This window comes from Helianthus annuus, chromosome 10, assembly GCF_002127325.2.
Source record: "Helianthus annuus cultivar XRQ/B chromosome 10, HanXRQr2.0-SUNRISE, whole genome shotgun sequence".
NCBI lineage: Eukaryota > Viridiplantae > Streptophyta > Magnoliopsida > Asterales > Asteraceae > Helianthus > Helianthus annuus.
Window position 1 is genome coordinate 119,710,511 of NC_035442.2, and position 23,372 is coordinate 119,733,882.

The window sequence follows — 23,372 nt, forward strand, 5'->3', positions numbered from 1 at the left end:
GTGTAATCAGGTTAAACACGTTAATTCTGTTATGATTGCAAGGATGATTATCACAGCTAGACGTATAACATTTCTATTATGCGAATCCTGTTAACCTGTTCTTCCCATCAAGCATGAAATGTTTGAAGATGATTAACTGGTTGCAATGTCTGATGTTAACTGTTACACACGCTATGTGATGAACTTTGCTTGCGAAACCATACAAACATGAACTAACTGTGAACACGTGTATACACTAGGCTTTGATTGATTACTTGTGAGTGCATAACCTAGCATACCGAGCAAACCAAGGTGAGTTCACACCCTTACTAAGGCATGGGATTCCCAAGGGCTTGGGAATGGGATTGAAGAAATAAGGTTGAATAGATTCGTACTGACACTAATACTAGACTACCATACCACTGTCCTCGGTTGTGCAGGACACATACTTATGCTATTCACTGTCCTCGGTTGTGCAGGACACATACTTATAAACTACGTATACTTATACTTACTACTATCCTCGGTTGTGAAGGATACTTATACTTACTACTATCCTCGGTTGTGAAGGATACTTATACTTACTACTATCCTCGGTTGTGAAGGATACCTATACTTATTACTATCCTCGGATGTGAAGGATACTTATACTTATTACTATCCTCGGATGTGAAGGATACTTATGCTTATTACTATCCTCGGTTGTGAAGGATACTTATGGTTACGAGTAGTCTAGTGGTTATACAACATGGGAAGCCCCCACCAATAGAACGTACTAATGGCCCAGTAGAGCCACCTGTTACAAACGAACTTACTATTACACATTTACTTTCTGTGAACTCGCTCAACTAGTTGTTGATCCTCTGTTACATGCCTTGCAGGTCGTTAGGTATATGGAGCTTGCACAGGGAGGAGCAGGTCGTTGTGGGCTTGGATCGTGATTATCCTGTTAAACACCTTTGATATTTGATACTTGTTTACGATGGGTTTTATTTATACGCTTCCGCTAAACAAAGATAACTTTCTTATGATTTGAAACACCTTTCATATGGATTTGGTTTGGTTTAAATGACAACTACTTTTATTATATGTATTGTTCTGTATGATTGGTGGCTTGATCCTGGTCAGTCACGCTCCCAAGCGGTAATACACTGTTACTAACTTCACTGCATAAGACCCCTGTTAACAAGCCATCCTCTGATTCTAGCATGCATTCAGACTCCTTTGAGTCTGTGATACCTGCCACCTTACAAACAGCTGGATTACAGCATTCTACTACTGACACAAGATAACGATGACATGGCTGCTAATTTATCACCTGCTCGAGGCACCACACCGTTATACGACCCAGGGCCTGCTGCTGCTGGTCCTACACCCTTGTTTAATTGCGACCCTGTTACTTTTGGTTTACTAGACATTGCACCCCTACCATCAAACCCAGTACCAGCACCTGACAATTTCCCTATTGGTTGAAACGTTTGTCTTTGCACCCGCAACCGCTGACATTGCTCCTTTCCCCTATGAAGACCGACGTCCATTGCGCCAAGGTGCCTACAGCCTCTTTCAGAATATAACCGCACCACGGGAAGGTGCTTCAGGTCAGCACCGGCATAACGATTCATCTGCTGCAACAACATTTTCCCAACTGCACAGGTCGCACCAATTGCTACATTCACCTCTACAACGCCGGACGAGCCACTTTGATGGATCTTATAACACGATATACTGATTTTAGACCCTTGCCATCCTTCTCATTATGGAGGCTGTACACAGGATGGGTGCTCCTGTAACATCAACTCCAGTCTAAGGATACGAGTCGCAGAATGTTGGAGCTTGAGCTGACGCCACAATTGGGAATTTCAAATGCAAAACATTACGTAACCGAAAACACGATTTGAGTGTCTACATCACAAGACAGCATATTGTCTGAAAAGTTTATGCGAAACACCACGTTCTCCACCCTGTCTATCACCAACATGCTTTGATCCGCCACATACATCAAGCTTCCTTTGTGCTCTTGACCTTTGCTATTTCACCATTCCCCGGATTCTGATGCTCATTTCCTTACTATCGAGCGGCAGAGCAGATAATTGTTTCAACGTATATACAAGCTCGAGGAGGGACTCACGCATGTTAACAGTTTACTTTTCTTTCCTCCTCCACCTCAGTCACCAGTATAGTTGGTTTCTGGATTATGCGGATTGCATTACGCTTGGGTAAAGACACTATGACAAGCCGGGATTACGGAGACTTTTAAGGACCACTTCTGACTACGTAATTTTGATGCACTAAAATACTTGCTGGACAAGGGTAGCGTGACCCTGTGTCCCTTCTGATGTGATGCATTTTGAAAGACACAGTGATTGTGGCCGGAGGATAATTGAAAGCCCAATCAGCTTTAAACACGCGACAATACTTACGACCAATGACTAACGAAAAACTCCGTCGCTATGTCCCCACTAAACACGTTGTTGATCTACATATTTGTGCTATAACTATAATGCTACATGCTTACTCGCTACATTCCTACTTACAAGTTGTGCAATACATGAGATAATATGTGATTGAATGTTATAACAACTGTGTATATATGCATATGTAATACACTCCTGAGGTCTTACTCGTCGAATAGAGACTTGTGTGCTCGCATCCTTCACAAGACCTGACCTAACCCACTTTCTTCTAGGAAGATGTGGACTAGAGGGAACACCAATATCAACCACCCTTTACCTATAACAGAGGCGGAAATGCGAGAGGCCTGCGAAGGCCTTACGCGAATAATGTTGCTTACATCGCAGGCTGCACCAACAAGCAGTTCTTGGACCACAAACCTCGAGAGTTCGATGGCACCGGGGGTGCCTTAGCCTTCGTGCGCTGGGTTGAAAAGACGGATTGTGTTTTACGATTGAGCAAATGTGACCCCGAACATCAGGTCGCGTATATAGCTGGACTATTGGTGGATGAGGCTCTGTCATGGTGGAATCATCAAGTTCGGACAATGGGCGAGGCCGCTGCGTATGCTATGATGTGCGACGAGCTGAAAGATCTGATGCGTAAGAGATATTGCTCGAGGGCAGAAGTCCAGAAGTTGGAGACAGAACTGTGGAATTAGAAAATGGAAGGACCAAAGATAGCGGAGTATGTGCAGAGATTTAACGAATTATCACAAGTTGCTTTACTACTGGGGGACCAGAGTTTAAGAGAATTAAACAGTTCATAAGAGGATTGGCACCTCAGATTCTAAGCGTGGTAACAACATCTAAACCTTCAACGATCACCGAGGCGATCAACATAAGTGTGGCGCTCACGGAAGAAGCAGTTAGACAAGGAGAATTTTCCACTACGGAGGAGAAAAAGGAGACTGCAATAAAGGCATCTGGGGATAACAAGAGAAAGCTCGCAAATTTCAAGATGGCTACTCGGGGGAGTAGCAAGAAGAAGGCCAAAAAGGGAAAAAACTACATGGGTATCCTACCTAAGTGCGACAATTGTTTACGTTATCATGTCGGGCGATGTAGATATGGGAAATGTACTAACTGTGGTAAGAGGGGGCATCCTAAAGAAACTTGTTGGCAAGATACTGAACGTGGAAATGGGGGCCAAGATGGTAGTGAGAATCACGAAGGGAACAATGACAATGACAATGACAATTGTCAAGGCAGAATGAGCGATAAACAGAAACGTGCTCGAGGTTGTTTTAACTGTGGAAGCAAAAAGCATTTCAGAAAATATTGCCCTAAAAACAATAAGGCACAAGGATGAAAGCTCCCCACAGGAGTTAGGGAGACACGCCAGGGATTCAAGCATGGATATCGATACGTCCCGAATTACTCAATGTTATGCATCTATATTGCCAAATACTGTTGCAAATTTTACGATTCGCACCTCTAGAGTTCGAGAGTATAATTGGTTTAAGTAGCGAGAAGTAAATATTCCAGTACCCATTAGAACTAGCTTAGGGGAAGCTGGTGGAAGCCAACGAAGTAACTGGAATCGGCAAGACAGAACCCGGAAAGTGTAAGTTTACGCTAGATCTATTGCCAGTTAAGTTGGGAAGCTTCAACGTGGTAATTGGATGTATTAGTTGGCAAGCGGTCGAGCAGAGGTTGATATCCGCACCTCGATGACGAAGGAAGAAACGATTGTGACTCACAAAGCAGGATACGCCACCACCGATCACGAATTGCTTAAGGCACGAAAGTTGTTGTGAGAAGGATGTGTTGTTTCTTGGCTCATGTCGGGGACAAGGGAGCCGAAGAACTAAAACTTAAAGATACCCCCGTGATCGGAAAATATCCTGAATTCTTCCTCGAAGACTAGTCAGAATTACCTCTTCAACGACGAGTTGAATTCTTGCCTCGATTTGATTCCGGGTGTCGCGCCTGTAGTCAATGCACCCTGAGCGACTTACACCTTCGGAAAAGCAAGGATTGACAGTGAAGTTCTGAGCGACTTACACCTTCGGAAAAGCAAGGACTGACAGTGAAGTTTTAGCAGTGGATAGAGAAGGAAGATAACAGACCAAGATATCCCTTTTGGGTAACCCCGTTTCTGCTCGTCAAAAATGAGGATGATGATTTTCAAATAAACATCAACTACCAGGAGCCGAACGAGCTAACATACGACAGTCGATGATTCTTATTAAGGGTTAACGAACCTCTTACGTAACTGACTATGAGGACCCAATTACTACTTCACGACTAATCGACGATCGAGCGTCGTTAGCCGTGAAATACAGGAAGAAAGTATACCAGGGCGAAATTGTGGGACAATGACTTATTCTAGACGTAGACAAAATGGTGTTTCCTACACAATGTACAAACCGGATTCACACGAGATACGAAATCTGGAGAATCTAGAAAACTTATATCTAGGACCTTTGGGAACCCAGGACCAAACTCGTAAGGGTTTTACTTAGAAACCATATCTGTCAAGACAATCAAACATCATTAACTTGACAAACTTGTCACTTCAGTTAACAAAACCGAAAGTACTTAAATTTGCTTCCGTTGAAGTCTTCACTTTTACTTCTACCGAGTAGATATTGCATCTCTACTCCCCGCAAAGTAGTTGCATCACGTTAATTTTCTTCGCTGAGAGCGGACACACACCTGTTTCGATACTTGGTCATTCCTTCATTTTAGCAAGTACTCATTGTTTCAGTACTCGGAAACTTTCATGACACCCATGCATCATTTGCTACGCATGTGGTTTTGTTTCAAACAAACACTTCATTGAAATTTAAATATTACCTTGCTAAACCTAATTGCTGATTCGTGATTCGAACGACCTACGTTATTGTTATTGTTGACTCTTTTGTTATCAAGTCAACACACTTTCTTGAAACCGCTTTCTTTCAAGCTACGTTTAAGGTTTATGTTTGCTATCATGCCAAGATTCCCTTGTTGATATGTACGATTATTGTTGGGTTACGTTGAAACTAAGTTCGATTGCTTGAACTTATCCAGTTCACATGGTTGAATTGAGACGCCATATGATGTATTGAGAGCATCATATTCTAATATTTTCGCAAAGATCTTTTCGAGTCATAGTAGATTCGGTTGGTCTATGACTCCACTAAATCGTTGATTGATTTCGATACCTTGCAGTGATACCTTCACAAAATTGAAGCTTGCGCTAATTGGGTTACTCATTTCATACACAGGATTTAATTGCCTATTTAATTGTTAACAATCCATTTTGATATCCCCGATCGGAGCAGTCTTAACACAATTGTGTGTTGAGGCAATGGTACATATATTCATTTCATAAGCACAAAGTACCTCCTAACGATTCTTTCGTTGTCAATCAAATACCTTGCAATACTTAAAACTTTTTCATCTTCAATCAAAACAGTGGCACTTTGATGTTCCGTATTCAACCGAAAACTTTATGACATTGTGAAAATCAATCCTCCAGGCTTGTTTCGATACACCTTCATCTGGTCTCAAACACGGTGAACTTGTTCAGACACTGCTATTATGGAATTATGTCATTGCGACGCCTTGCGGTGTCATTACAAACTTGTAGCTCGTGCTAATCATGGTCAACCGTTTCACGCAAAAACGCATAAACTCTTGTTGGCTGGTCATTTAAACATTCCTGATGCAACTACAAATTCAAAGCAAGGATACACCAGATTCGCTTGTGTTCACTCGGCATATTCTCGCCATTCAAAACATTCCACACACTGAATCTTACCATTCGTCTACTCGGGAGTTGACAGATCATTTTACTATTTCATTTGAGCTGATGATTTTTGAAATTCATATAGCGGGTGCTATGTTTTAACTCGTTTACATATTGCGATCGATCGTTTGAAAGTCTTATTAGTCAGGGCTCCTCTTTTGTGGACCCCCTGCTAGCTGGATTACACTAAGCTATACGTCAAGTACGTCTTGTACCTCTGACATCAACTGCTATGAGTACACACCTTTTAAACCCTAGGATTCGGGTTGGTATATATTCTTGGACTCACCAAATGTGGGTAAGGTTTGATTCGGATTGATGATTATCTACCTTGATATTATTCATATACATACACGTGTGACGAAACCACAAGGGGGTTAAGGTAGTACAAATTTCGAGGACGAAATTTTTCTAACGGGGGAGAATGTGAAAACCCTCACCATATCAGGTATCCGTACAAATTAATTAATATTTAATTAATGCTTAATTACTGTGCTTGCTTACAATTGTGGATAAACTGCTACGTGATTTCTGATACATACATATACTTGCATCATACCTTATTGCTGTCACTATTTATACAAACTATAGTGACAAACTTGATGCACAATAGCACAGTAGCACAATGAATGGATAACCCAGTAAACGTGCTGACATAGCCAGCACTAGACAGACACTGTCTCTAAGGCCAGTATGAGCCAGGAATAGTTTATTGCACTAGTAGGGAGTGTAGGGAAATGAGGATTGTAGAACTGCGTCACTAGGTGATAGTTATAGTGATCGGATGTGCCTAAAACATGCTTTAACTACAAAATCCTGCACTTTATTACAAAATTCAGCATTTAAACTAACTAGTAAAGTGCAAAAACATGGGAAAATAATACTAGACACTTTCCAAAGTGTCGGGAATTCATTGTGTCCCTAAAAATAATATTAAAGACACTTTAAATGCTTATTAAGCACTTTAACGGATCGGTATCCAACCGAACAACCGGACTTTACCCGGAACATAAAAATACTGACAATGACATTGTTTTTCCTTTTCTGAGCTAGTTAGGGTCCCCGAACACCCTAACACCCGTTATAATTCACAACACACATAATACACTAATTAATCACCTAACTAACATAACTAGACACTAACCATCTAGTTGGAATCAAACTAAACCTCCCCCCCCCCTTGACCGATTCGGTTCCCCTAGGGAACACACCATCCAACTTTTGATTATTTTAATCTCTTGTGTCTTATATCAAGAGGACATATAATCTAGTGGTTAATAAGGTTTTATGGTTTATAAATTTACCCAAGAGCACATCATTCCATTCATAACCACAACACAAAATTTGCATCTCTCTTCCTCTCCCTCTCTTTGGATCGGCCGAACCCTCACACACACCCACCATCACTTTTCAATTTTGATCTTGCAATTCCACATACACTCCAAGGTGCTAGAGTTCATACGAGGAGACCCGGTGCTTACGAAATCACAAGAACCTCTCTACATCGCTATTAACCACCTTGTTTTCGCCTTGATTCTTCCCTAGCCTTGAGCTAGTTGTAAGTGATTCTAAACACCCTCTTGATCTTGTCTAAAGTGGTTAATAAGATATTTAACGGGTAAAAATCATGAACACTAAAGATCAAAGCTTAAAGACTTAAAAGTATGATGAATATGGTGGTTAAAGAGAAACAAAGGGTGTAAAACTCATGAATCTTGTTTTGTTATGGTTATTTTATGTTGTTGGTTGCTAGTAGTGGAACGGATCGTCATCTAACCACGCTAGATCATGTTCATGGAACATGAACTAGCATAATGTTAAATAGAAGAGTTACAAGATGACGAACCCTTTCATACAGAAACATGAACTTGTGTAAAAATAGTTATTCTTGCAAAATGAAGTCCTAAACTAGTAGATCTAAAGATCTACAAGTGGTATTTTCGAAGAACCAAGTGTATGATGCAAATCATGTTTAAAAGTCGGATCTTTCATGACTAAAAGCATTTTGGTGAACAAACAAGTGTGTAAACACTTGTGTGACAAAAGGTTTTGACAAAGAAATATTTTTGTAATTTTTGACTAAGAAGTTGTAAAGATGCATTTTGCTTAAAAGTAAAGCTTTCAAGAAACCGATTTCATTTTTAAAGAAAGAAAGATCTACTAAAAATATTGGAAGGTTACATATTTTTTTACACAACTTACAAGTTCATGTGTTTGTGGTTTATACTTGTTTTGACTAGTTTAGTGTTTGAACATTGTTTGTTGATGATGGGAAAATTGTTGATTGAGTTGTTAAAAGAAAATGATACGCTTGTAAGCGTGGCCACCTCCAGTTACATAGGAAACTCCGGCGAAATTTTTCCAGAAAATAACACTTGGAATATTTTCATGATAAGTGTCTATAAATTTACTTTTGACTTATTTTTCCAAATAAAATTCGCCGTGAATTTTTATTACAAAACTTCCAAGTGTCGGAGGTGGAATTTTAATAAATAGAACTTGCTAAATATGTATTTACAATATATATATATATATATATATATATATATTTCATGGTAACGACTTGTGAGAAATTTATGATTATTTTGTGAACTACATAAATATTATTTTTAGAGTAAAAATAATATTATTGGAACATACTGAATAGCAACGACTTCAAAATAATACTAACGCTCTCACAATAAATATTTAAGTTACACCGGTATTATTATTACCACACAAACTCTAAAAATGTAACTTATGTATTTTCGGAAAAATACTCGTAAGTGTGTATTTTGATAAAAGTATTATTCTGGAAATTATAAGAAGTGAAATATAATATTTTTGGGAAAAATATGTATATTTTGAAGATAGAATATTTTAGACAAATAAATTAAAATATATATTTTTAAGTGAGACTTAATAATATATTTTTGGAATTATAAGAGCGTACATGTATAAATACCCCCATCCTTGGGAAGGAAATACGCATATACGATACTTGAGAAGTATAACTCTAAAATAGTTGTCTAACTATTATTCCAGAACTAAATACAATTATATTATAACTTGGAATAATACCAGAATCGTAACTCAAAAACACAAATACTAAGCCAAGGCACTACCCGTTCGTCTAATAGACAATAGACCATTGTAGGTAGTCGTGATTGCCGTGGAGATTTGGGTTACGAGTACGAAGACGCAATACATTGAGTTCATGTCCCCCTTTTCTCTTAACTGTTTTCAGTTTTTAAACTGCGGGGGTGAAATACATGTTACTATGATTACGAATACTTTTCACATGGTATGGTTAGCGTAAGGAGGGTTACTACTTAGATCATGTGAGTGGGTAGGCAGGAACTGGAGGCCATTAATCCTCATTATAGGACCGAGGGTCTTTAGTGGTAGATCTATCTGGGTGTAGCGAGCCCAACCCCTGAGTTCGCTGAATGAACCAGGTGGTGACTTGGTACCCGACGCAAAAATCTGCTAGGTTTGAGTCTTCCTACTGCACTTCACACATATCATTGGCTTTGCAACCCAATGGTGATCTCTTTTTCCTTATTTTCTAAATACCAGGGATTTTTATACATACAGACATTTTTACAACGGGTTATACATACCCACTTACACATGAACTCGCTCAACTTTATATTGACTTTTCAAACTACATGTATTTCAGGAAACTAACGGATCTGGCACGGTATGCATGTATTTTCAAGCTGCGTTTGAATAAAGAAGTCATCCAGGGTTTAGAAGGTGTAACCTCTTCCTGGACGGGTTACATATCCCTAAACCTAGTATTGTTTAAAGTCTTTTGATAAGTCTTTATGAACTCAATTAAATCATGTTAAGGTTTGTAACTTATTTTGTGATTGTTGAAAATGGGATTTTTCTAAACTTTATTAATGAATGAATATCTCATGTTTTTATCATATAGCATTGTTATGATTGTTGCTATGGTATTAAGAAGTCACACCAAATAAACCCACGCTTCCGCAAAGCCAGGGGGTGACATTAGATCCAACCTGGTCCTGCACGTGTTTCAAAATCTGCCCTACGGAATTGAAGTTGGTAAGGATCGGAATTCTCATACGTCTAAACACGTGCCATCACACACACCTAGCCCAAAGACAGGTCACGAAAACATGACTGCACGACTCCTCTTTTATCCTGCATCTGCTGCAAATAACGTCTTGGACATAGATCCCTTTCTTCACCAAAAGTGTCTTAGCGGCGAGCTTATTAAGGTCAGCCCTCCAAGCCAAGTAGTTCACCTTTAGAGGAGCCCAAGAGTTCCATCTGAAAGACCCCAGATTACTATCCATGGACGCCTTCAGAGCCAATTCATGACAGATACTTTTAGTCGAGAACCTTTCGCCTGCATCATTGATCCTAACACATCTGTCATTTCCTCTAGGGAGGCTGACTTGCTGCAACAGACGCACAATCCCACCCAACTGAGCCCATTCCGCGTCTGAGCTCGGGTGCTTTAACCAGCCCCACCTCCATTGAACCTGCCCCTCCCCCCACTTGTTCTAAGCAGTCGCTAATCTTTGCCCCCTTATTCACAGCCAACTTGAAGACATTTGGGTACACTTGTTTTAACAAACCATGACCCATCCAGTCATCTAGCCAAAATCTAGTGGATTCGCCATTTCCCACCTCCACTCTTAACTTGTCTCTGATACGAATCCCCCATTTTCCGCCATTGCCATCCACATAACCAATATCTTTCCACCAACCTGTGCTAGCTTTATCGACTGAAATTAATTTGCAGTTAATGTTTGACCCGTGAATAGCCTGGAAAACTTTCACCCAAAGTTGGCTCGAATCATCCCGAAACCGCCATCACCACTTAGCCAACATGGCTAAGTTGAAGTCTTCCAACCCCCTAACCCGAGGCCCCCTTGTCTTTTCGGCTTGACCATTTTACCCCAATGAATCCAGGACATCTTGTTGTGATTTCCCACTCGACCCCACACGAATGCACGCCGGATACCTTCAATTGTCTTCAACATAGCTTTAGGGGATTTAAAAACTCCTAAAACGTAAGATGGGAGGCTGCCCAAAACGGTCTTCGCTAGCGTAACCCTTCCAGAAAAAGAAAGGGTTTAGCCTTCCACGCATTTAATTTGTTTTGAAAACGCTTAATTACCGGTTGCCAAAACTTAATTTGCTTCATATTTGCGCCTATGGGTAACCCAAGATAGACGAAAGGGAAGGAACCCGTACCGCAATTCAGAATTTTGGCAACCTCCAAAACTTGCACATTGTCTACCCCTACTCCATAAACCTTGCTTTTTTGCCGATTCACCATCAGACCTGTTAACAAGCCAATGCACAAACTATCATCTTCAGATGACAAAACTCGTGGTGACAAAACTAGAAGAACTTGCCGGAGCCATTTTCAGTATTTTTAGCAAGCTTCATAAATTGTGACACTCGATAAAATTCAATCAAGTCCATTCGCAAACCACATACTCTTCGTGGTTCGACCCCTTACTACCACTAGCTATTTGTTAAGGGTAATTTTGACCGGAGCGCGACACTCCGATCAAGAACTAACTTATTCGCATGTCCCACATCAGAATATACTCCCATATCAAGATTCCCTAGATTCAGTCTTACAGGTGAATATACTATATTGATATCTGTACTCTTGGTTAGTGCAAGGCCTTGAGAGCTCAGGTATGAACTACCGTTCAGTCAAAGAGATGAAGGCTTGACTTTAGGTGTGTTCCACTTAGTAATCTTCTTTACAACTGCACTTGATTTATATCTTTCGATATTTTTCAATTTTTATGCAGAGGAAAAGCTTTTAAGGCACGCAAAGTATTATACGAGGTCTAGGCCATAGCTGACGCAAAATCAGAAGACCATGTATAATACCCCAGATATCAAAAAGTATGAAGACCTAGTATCTCAGTATCAGGAAACCTCTCAAACGAAATTTTAGAGTACCAAGTCCATATATCCAAGAGATGTTCCCACGAGAAAAGTAAGCTATTGATATTTAGGTTTATATCTCGAAATCAATTTACTAAGTGTGTAAAAACCTACTGGCACATCATCAGTGAGACCGTTTATCACATCTGACTATTCATTTCTTTAGCGTACTGTGAATATCTATTGATGTACTATCATTTCATCTTTTTAAACAAAAACTAATTTTGAATTTTATTATGTTTTTGGGTTTTTCAAATTTTTAAATGTTTTTGTATTTTCAAAATTCTTACTCTCTCTAAAATTCAAAACATTTAAGGAAATTCGAAAACCGATGTAGATAGCTTTATCTCTCCATCCATTTTCTGCTTGTCATGCTCTCTATTGCATAAAGTATCCCCATGATTTATAACACATTGATTTTTAACAATGTTAAAACTATTTAATCACTTGTGAAATAATCATGTTTGTTCAGCCGTGAGGGTTTCGGCATATTCATTCAACTTATTTTTCAAATTTTAATTTTAACTAATTTAAAAATAAACATATATTTTTTTTATATTTTTCAATTTTTGACAAAATAAAAATATATTTTTATGACTTATATACAAAAACAAATCAACACTCCCTGTTTGTCATTCTCAGGGATCCTCCTCCTGTGCCCGACTGCTCCTCTGTTCATCTTGACATTCAGTTGACTGTTGGAGCACCTGCACATTAATACTACTCAATTACTTGAATAAGGTAACCCAGGTCTGTTTGACCTTGGGTATTGTAACACAATACGAATTGTTCAATTTCAGAAAATCTGTCATTTTTAACAAAAACTTTTGCGTTCTTATTTTCAACCTTCACTACAAGAAAACTGGGTTTTTAGTACACGCAAAAGCGTCCTAAAATGCTATTTTATAGGACCTTTCATTTAATAGGATCAACGGAAAAAACCGTTTCAGGTAAAGGGGTCGTAATAAGTCTCGGAACTAAAAAAGCGTCCTAACATCTCAAATAAGATTATGAAACCAATTTTATGGTCGCGTAATATGTCTTTGAACAACCAAAATAGTGTCCTAATAAAAACATATTAGGACACTTTTACGATGTTCTAACATATACTTACATACTTTTAATCTTTTGATACACTTACAAGCGTCCTTAGAAATTAATTGATAGGACCTTTACGATGTAACATTATAGCTAATATAGTACCAAGAAAAGGGTCCTAATATACCAAATAAGATTATAAAACCAATTTTATGGTTGCATAATATGTCTATAGACAACTTAAATACCGTCTTAAAAAGAACATATTAGGACACTTTTACAATGTTCTAATATGTGATTACCTACTTTTAATCTTTTGATACACTTACAAGCGTCCTTAGAAATTAATTGATAGGACCCTTACGATGTAATATTATAACTAATTTAGTACCAAGAAAAGGGTCCTAATATACCAAATAAGATTCTGAAACCAATTTTATGGTCACATAATGTGTCTATAGACAACTTAAATAGTGTCCTAAAAAGAACATATTAGGACACTTTTACAATGTTCTAATATGTGATTACCCACTTTTAATCTTTTGATACACATACAAGCGTCCTTAAAAATTAATTTATAGGACCCTTATGATGTAACGTTATAGCTACTTTAAATATCAAGAAAATGGTCCTAATATCCCAAATAAGATTATAAAACCAATTTTATAAACTGGCCATCAACATATAACATCCTAATAGTTATTGTATAAAATCAACTAATGAAAGAAATAAAACTTCATTATATATCAAAAAAACATGTTCATAACAAAAACACTAACCATAAATAAGTTATAACATTATCTAACATAAAGTCTTAACATTTAACAAAGAAATTAAAAACAATTAAAGAAATAAGAAGCATAAAATCTTGAGTCATCATGCGTCCTCAATCCTCATGGACTACCTACAAATAAACCATCCATGTATAAGCATTAAGTTCCATGATATTAAAATTATTTGTATCACAAATTTAACAAATACATACCGAGATGAATGGATAGGGCCATGCGATGGGTGCACCAATACAATCTTGAATTGTAGAAAATAAACCATATGGTCTTACCAAGTTTTCATCTTTTTTTATTGGTACTTGAATGTTTACCTCACACCATTCTGGTCCAATCTCTGTACCACCAACTAGATCATTTGGGTCCAAGCTCTGGACCCTTCCTCTTGCTACAATCTCGATAGAGTTTAGAATGCTTTTAAGGAAAACTTCATCTCCGACCTAGATTTTAGTTTTCAACAAATATTTATTAAACTCTAGTCATAATAGTGCAAAAAATCATTTTACAAAAAAATTAATAAAGTTTTATACTAGTAGGCTAACATTTTTATAGAAAATGTAGGATCGTTTGCTGACCCGATGAGTCGTTCAGAAGAGAACTTAGACTAGTTCAGAGGCGGAATTCATTGAATTAGTCTTAGTAAAGCTTGATTTCACACTTTAACGTCTCCTTTATTGATTAATTGTCAGTTTACAAGAATGTGGAGACAAACGGGCAGAGCTTCGCCTTTTCACACACACATACGGACTAACTACTCACTGGAACCGCTCATCTAGACTATTTATAGACATCATGGGCCGCTCATATGGACAAGTCCATATGAGCGATCCAACTACTTACCACTCGAGCGATCCAACACTAAGTCACTCGAGCGGTTCATCTATGTCCAATAAGCGATCCAATAATCTGCCACTCGAGCGGTCCTAACCCTAATTGGACTAATGAGCGGTCCTAAATCTAATACAAGATTTCTCGTTTACTGTTCACAATACAATCAGCTCTGCCCTAAGACTCGAACGAAGATGTAGTCGACAGACAACTGCACCAACAGAAAAATTAAGGAAAATTGGTTTTTAAAGATTTTTATAGAAAAATACCCGTAAACGTTGATGTCCATTGGTTACATTGGGGAAATGTTGTGATGCAAGAGGTTGAACACTAGAACCACCCCTCGACCCTTCCATCTCTGATACTTGGGCTCGTAACTGGACCACAGTACTAGTAAGTTCTTCACATTGAGACTTCAATTGGATGTTTTCTCTATGACATGCTCAGTACTAGTAAGTTCTTCACATTGAGACTTCAATTGGATGTTTTCTCTATGACATGCTGAAAGACTTGGTATTACACCCCAAACATCAGCAGCACAAACACCCAGGCCATACATAACCGCATCACCATTTCGATCATTACCCATTACTTTAGAAAAAAAACATCATCTGGTCCAGGCTTATCGATCGAGCCCTCGGGAAGATTAGAACTAAGTTGTTGCATCTGTGCCTATATTAGACATAGTAACAAAAATAAGGTATGTATTTTTAACAGCATCTGTGCCCAACATTCCCTAACACAACTCATGCAAACGACTTTGATTAAATCGCTGATTTGGTTCCAATTAACTTTATCACTGCATAATTTATCAATAAATTGTCACGTGAAGGATTCAATTAACTTTTTTAAAGGTGTGTGAAACTTTTTTTTAAAGGTTTATGTTGTGTATAAAACTGTCACAAAGAAATTAAAACCAATGCCACATGCTACTATTGCATTTAAATTTTGTAGTGTAAATGCCTACTACTATATTCTGCATGTTGGTTTAGGCCCAGTTTACACACACAAACAAACACTAGAGAAACTCAAACTCTTGTGATATTAAGCTCTCAAATATGGAAGGATAAACTCGCTGTACGAGAGAGTCAAAAGAAAGATGAAAGGCTTAATATTATTGAATAAATAATGGCTAAATAACCGGTACACACCGTGGCCCACTCTTCTACTTAATTCGCCTCCATAATAATTAGAGGTGGTAAAATGGGTGGGTTGGTTAGGTTTGGGTAATGGGTTAGGATGGGTATGAGTTAGGATGGGTTTTTTTAAGAAAAAGGTCAAGATGGGTTTAGGTCACAATGGGTTTCGGTCATGATAGGCTAAAAATAAAAAAAAAATTCAATATTAAAAAATTAAAAAAAAATCAGAAATTTTTTTTAAAAACTCACCTTCTTATGCCCTTTAAGTTGTGTCAACATTCCAAAGCCACCAGTACACCATGAATGCATATGATATACCTACACCTCTCCCCAAAACTACAAGTCCCCTGTATCCAAAAATTACAAACCTTATCTTTCTTAACACCAACACCAACACCGGTACCACCACCTATACTGTTAACATTATTATTATTGTTCATATCACTAGTATGTGTATGACATGAAGTGAAAATGAAGTTGAATATCTAAGGCAATCAACAAGTAGTTGTTTTATTCAGACTTATTATTCTTTCCACAATATGCACAATTTACAAATTGTTTTCCAAAATGATTTACATTCTCTTTTCAGGACATATGAAATCATGAACTAACAAACAACGTAAAAGAGAAGCATCTGACCCATCATTTCAGTTGGAATTTACATTGCGATCGAACTTTCTGTGCGAACACAAAGGTACTTTCTGTCGGCACTTTGGGCTTCTGGTAGAAACGAGAGAAATGGTCTCACCAGATGTAGGACTCTAAAACCACCTCCCATTTTAGTGAATCAAAACTGCATTTGTTCACCCGTTCCGACCTGGACCCGTTTCGACCCAACCCAAAACAACCCTTTTTTATAGTTGATTAAATCTTCTCTTATAGTTTGGTTAATTAGTAATTTAAGTGTTATAAATTAAAAGGTAGTGTGCTTAATTGCATAATTTAAGTGTTATAGTTGTGTTAAACAAATTTTTAGTTTACTTGAGGCCACCAAATACATTCTTTAATTACTTATGAATTGGGTGCATGTATATGACTTATAAAATTACTAATTGTTTGTTTTATCCAGTTTTAAGATGGATACGAGTTGGATGTCTTTACCAAGAGCTACTACTGAATATGAAAACGGTCTTGATAAATTTCTTGATTTTATCTTTACTACCGAGGGTAAAAATGGTCAAATATCATGTCCATGCATTGATTGCAGTAATCAAATATGGGTTGATCGGGAGGAGGCTAGAACGCATCTCCAATGTGTCGGGTTTATTAAAGGCTACATAATTGCACCTTTTATTTCCGAATCATGTGAAACTCCTATGTTGGATGCTGAAGATGACATGCAAGGGTTGGTGCATGATGCATTCAACGGGTTTGGTGAGAACATACATGAAAATGAAATAGGGACACAAAATGAAAGTCAAAGTATGCCAAACACAAATGCGAAAAAGTTTTATAAAGCGTTAGAAGATGCAAAGAAAGAACTATATCCTGGGTGTAAGAAGTTCTCGGTTCTTTCTTTTATCATTAGACTATTTCATAGTAAGTGTATTGGGAAATGTAATGACAAGGGTTTCAGCATGATGCTTGATACATTGAGGGAAGCCTTCCCATATGCTTCCATACCGAAGTCATTGTATGACCTAAGAAAGATAATAAGAGAATTAGGACTTAGTTATGATAAAATTGATGCATGTCCTAATGATTGTATGCTATACTGGAAAGAAAACAATAAGAAAACAGAATGTGATATATGTCATACGTCAAGGTACAAAGCAAATGAAAACGATCCTGATGATGAGTTAACCATACCTGATACGGATAAGAAGATTAAGAAGATTGGAGCAAAGGTTTTACGTCATTTTCCGCTCATACCACGACTGTAAAGGTTGTTTATGTCATCTAAAACTGCTGCCTCCATGAGATGGCATGAAGAGAGTCGCACGAAAGATGGTTACTTGAGACATCCTGCTGATTCCCCAGCTTGGAAAACATTTGATTTTAATTATCCTGATTTTGCCAGTGAGTCTCATAATGTCAGGCTTGGTTTAGCGAGTGATGGGTTTAACCCTTTTAGAACAATGAGTGTTTCTCATAGTACATGGCCTGTTGTTTTGATGCCATATAATCTACCTCCTTGGATGTGCATGAAACAACCTTATTTCTTTTTATCTTTACTTATACTTGGCCCATCAGCTCCTGGGAACAATATAGATGTTTATATGGAACCGTTAGTGGCTGAGCTACAGGATTTATGGGATATTAATGGTGTAGAGACTTATGATGCATCGACAAAGAGTAACTTTCAGATGCGTGCTTCTTTGTTATGGACAATAAGTGACTTTCCCGCTTATGCGAATTTATCCGGATGGAACACAAAAGGAAAACTTTCATGCCCTTGCTGCCATAAACATACAAAATCACAACGCTTAACTCATGGCAACACATATTGTTTAATGGGACATCGTCGATATCTACCAGGTGATCATGCTTTTTGAAAAGATAAGAAGTCTTTTGATGGCACAAAAGAAACGGAGAGGCAACCACGTGGCTTAACAGGATCAGAAGTACTTGATGAGCTAAATGGTTTTGAAATTAAATTTGGAAAACTTGTGAAGACCAACCCTGATCTACCATTTAACTGGAAGAAGAGAAGTATTTTTTTTTAGTTACCATACTGGAAAACTAGCTTGCTACGCCATAATCTAGATGTAATGCATATTGAGAAGAATGTTTGTGACAGTGTCGTTGGAACGTTAATGAATCTAGATGGAAAGACCAAGGATCATTTAAAAGCACGCCTTGATTTGCAAGAAATGGGTATTAGACCTGAACTTCATCCTGAAGTTCAGAATAACAACAAAGTGTATTTGCCACCTGCTTGTTTCTCAATGGATAAAAAAGAGAAAGATATATTTTGTCGTGTTCTTAAAAAGGTTAAAGTTCCAGATGGTTATGCAGCTAATATATCAAGATGTGTAGAGTTAAAACCTCCAGAACTGTTTGGCCTTAAAAGTCATGATAGCCATATTTTGATGCAGCAGTTGCTTCTCATTGCTTTGCGAAATGTGTTACCTAAGCACGTGCGTTATCCTGTGATGAAGCTATGCCGTTACTACAAACAGTTATGCTCAAAAGTTCTTAATCCAAATGATTTGGTTCAAATGGAAAATGAGATTGGAAAAATCCTTTGTGATTTAGAAAGGATTTTTCCGCCATCATTCTTTGATGTCATGGTTCATCTTTCGGTTCATCTTGCTTCAGAGGCCAAATTAGGAGGGACAGTTCATTACCGTTGGATGTATCCAATCGAGAGGTGTGAGTTCATATTTTAGTAAATACTTTTTTTAAAGATAATATTGAATCTGATCTTAATATTTTTTTATCACTCAGGTATTTATCTACATTAAAATCTTACGTCAAAAATAGGAGTAAACCCGAGGGTTCCATTGCGGAAGGATATTTAGCTGAAGAATGTTTGTCATTTTGTTCATTGTACTTATCAAGTGATGTCGAGACCATACATAATAAGACAAGTCAGAATTATGATGACGGTGGTTTCGAGGATATTTTACCTATCTTTTCTATATCAGGTCGGCCGATTGGTGCTACAGTGGTAGAGATACTTAACCTTGACATTTTGGCTAAAGCACATTCATATGTGTTATTTAATTGTAGTGAAGTTGATGAATTTCGAACGTAAGTACTTATTTAGAAGTTGTGAGTTCCATTTATTATATTATATTTAAAATTGTTTTTCTTGTTATCATGATTATCATCTTTTGACATTGCAGAGAACATCTGACGAATGTTCGTCATGAAAATCGGAAATTACGTGAGCGTGAGATTCAACGTTTACATAGCGAGACTTTTGAGTCGTGGTTTCAAGATCATGTACGAAATAGCATAGATGTATTACTTTTAAAATACAATTTTAATGATACAACATTTTCAAGCTTCTAATCGCTAGATGTATAACGAAAAATTTAACACATCTTGCCTTAATTCAGGTTGAGGAGCTGCATACCAGAGGGGATCATAGAATCACGGAAGATCTAAGAAACTTGGCAAGTGGCCCAGCTGAGTTTGCGAAAAAATATAAGGGATTTATCATAAATGGTTTCCGATTTCACACAAAAGATCTGGAACAGAATAGGAAAACACAAAATAGTGGAGTTATGCTTGAGCCATGACAAATAGCTTCTCAAGTGCTAAAGATAACAATCCTATCGTGGGAGATGTAACATACTATGGGGTTTTGAATGATATCATTGAGTTGGAATATGCTGTTGACAGGAAAGTAGTTTTGTTCCATTGTGATTGGATCTCGAATGGGTCAAGGAAAAAGCAAGATGAGAATGGGTTTACTCTACTCAATTTTGAAGGTTTGAACCCTCATAACGACCCTTTTATACTAGCTTGTCAAGCACAACAAGTATTTTATGTTGCAGATCGTGTTGACAAAGGATGGAAAGTTGTGATCAAGACAACGCCTAGAGATTCTTATGACATGAATGAACAAACATGTCTTGAGAATGTGGAAACACATTTGCAGAGTGACACATCTACGGGTCCTCAACTTGATGAAAATATGAATATTAAATTGGTTAGAAGGGGTTTAAATGGGACCGTTGTTGACAAAAATACCTTAGTTTTTGACGGAGATGAAGATCTATTTGAAGCTGCTTCATGATTTCAATTAGTTATTTAATCATATGATTTTTTTCATCGCATATTCAATACTTGTATTTAATTTTTTTTCTGCATCGCTGATAATAATTATTTTGTCATCGCTATTGCTAGTTTTTTAATAGTTATGTCTATGTGAACAGATATGTATCACAACTAGTACATCTGCTGGGTTAGATCATATCTTGCCTCGGATGTTCTATCATAAAGTACTGTGGGTTGGAACTCACTTGGAATAGATGGAGTAGTTTTGACTTGTCATGTTTGGGCTAGACAAAAATTCTTATGTACTTTAATGTAATGGTGTAACCGTGGGGTTTGGATGGTGTATACCCCAACACCTTGCTCGGTTTTAATTTATGAATGAAAGTTTGAGTTTGCCATTCAAAAAAAATTTGATTGAGTTTGTGTCCCACTTTCAACCAGATCAGAAAACCACAACCCACGGTGGAAAGAATGTAGCAGGAGGATGAATGATGAAACTTTAGTTTCAAAATTATTTTTTGTTTACTACCATCCCGTGTAATCACGGGTCAATAACCTATTGTTATTATAAAACTCTAGCGAATAAACATCCTATAAAACTTATGTTTTAGACTCAAATATCAAGTATCCTATTACGGTGTATTATAATAACACCATAATGATTAAGCGTCCTATAAAGGTTAAAGTTATAAGACCCTAGTGTCAAATGTCCTATTAAGTTATGTTATAATAGAACTCTAGTGAATAAGCATCCTACAAAACTGATGTTTTGTGACTCAAATATCAGGTGTCCTATTACAGTGTATTATAATAACACCACAATGATTAAGCGTCCTATAAAGGTTAAATTTATAAGACCAAAGTGTCAAGTGTCTTTTTAAGTTATATTATAATAAAACTCTAGCGAATAAGCGTCCTATAAAACTAATGTTTTATGACTCAAATATCAAGTGTCCTATTACGGTGTATTATAATAACACCACAATGATTAAGCGTCCTATAAAGTTTAAAGTTATAAGACCCAAGTGTCAAGTGTCCTTTTAAGTTAAGTTCTAATATGACTTCGACTAGAAAGGGTCCTATAACACTGAACATTTATGACTTAACTACAACATGTCCAATTAAGTTATGTATAATAGGACCCCAGATGATCAAGTGTCCTAATACAGTACCACATAATGGGACACTCACAATTAAATGTCTTATAAAGTACTTTATTAGGATCTACATTTTAAGTGTCCTATTAAATTTTATGATAATAGGACTCCAAAAAATCATCAATCCTATTAAATAGTTTTTTAGGACACCGGTTTAGTAGAGTATATTATAAAAGGACCTCAAAAGTTCATTAGTCCTATTAAATAGTTTTTTTAGGACCCTCTTTTACAAGCGTCCCACAGAAAAGGTCCTAAAAAGCCATTTTTGTTGTAGTGCTTCTTGGTTGAATATATATTCCGTTTATCGTCACTCACGGAAGTCTGTTTCTTTGCCACCAGATTTGTCCTTTTAAAACATTCCTTTGATAAAATTTTGAATCATTTTGAATGTTTTGTTTTGGCAAATTAGTTTTAGGTTTCCAAAATTGTGTGGCGTTGTCAAATCAGCCGTTGTTTTCCAACTTTGTTTACTCTTAAATCTGGGTGTCTTTGGCTTCCAGGATTGTTGTGATTCATCCTTGGATGTTTTTGGCTTCCAATTTTGTTTTAATTCAAACTTGGTAGATGTTTGTTTCACAAATTCAGAGTTCGTTTTCTCTTGAACAACATCAGCAGGCTTCAGATTCGGACATTTGCGACCAACATGTCCACTTTGATCACATTTAAAGCATGTTTTCTTGGAAACATCTTTAGCTTGTGGTTATTGTTTCTTTTGAGCATAGAACTCCTCATTCGTCTGTCGACGAAATTGAAGTTCTTTCTCTTCTTCAGAACTTGTTCCATGAACAAAGCTTATCTTTTTCTGATAATTTGTCTTTTCAACCCGTTTCTTTTTGTTTTGTTGCTTTTTATAACCCAACCCAGCCTTCATGTTCTTCTTTTTGTAACTAGGTTTGTTATAAAAAGTTTTCTTGCTCGCTTTTCCGACAAATTTGTTGATTTCAGACTTTTTAATTTCTACCAGTTTAAAACCTTTGTCAATTTTATCTGAAATCGCATTCTGAATCGGAAATTCAATATCTGAGAATAATTTGTCCAATCCAGTCATGGTATATGCCAATCCTATTGAATCATCATTCGCATTTGTCTCAGATTTTGAATTTTTAAGATAGTTTTTATGAAAACTTTCCCCATCTTCATCCTGTGACTCGGACGTACTTGTTTTGGTAGAATCATCTTTCAAAACACTTTCAACGACCTTACCTACCACCTCTGATCACTAGTATCATCAGATTTGGAATAGGTTCTGTCAATATTTTATGGCAATTGATCAACCATGTTGAAAGCTTTTTCCACCTTTTCGTCATCATAGAATGTAAACTTTTTCTTAAACGGTGTGGAACCTGATGATATCCTGAACCAATTCCTTTCTTGTTTCTTTCAGAATCTTCAGCATCCGGTTTTATGTTAAAAATACGTTTAAGAACATATGAAGAAGCTTGATAACTATGTAACTTGTTATTATCTTGTTCTAAATCAGCCATTTTACGTTTAAGATCAGTAACTTCTTTAATATATGAGTTTACAACTTGTTGCTTTATTTAATACTGTTGTTTAAGCGTTTGTGACATTTCAGAACATTGTGACAATCTCGATTGAACAAGTTTCATTTGGATTTTCACTGTTGCATATGACTCTTTTGTAATATGATATGC

At 37.1% G+C, this 23,372-nt stretch overlaps 1 long non-coding RNA gene across 1 annotated transcript; it reads left to right on the forward strand.

The window, feature by feature from the left end:
* Nucleotides 1-19,556: 19,556 nt before the first annotated feature.
* On the forward strand, nucleotides 19,557-20,967 carry LOC110881591. The gene is made up of 3 exons (XR_002559805.2): nucleotides 19,557-19,585; nucleotides 19,681-19,780; nucleotides 19,897-20,967. It is a non-coding gene; the product is annotated as an uncharacterized LOC110881591 (long non-coding RNA).
* The last annotated feature ends 2,405 nt before the right edge of the window (nucleotides 20,968-23,372 follow it).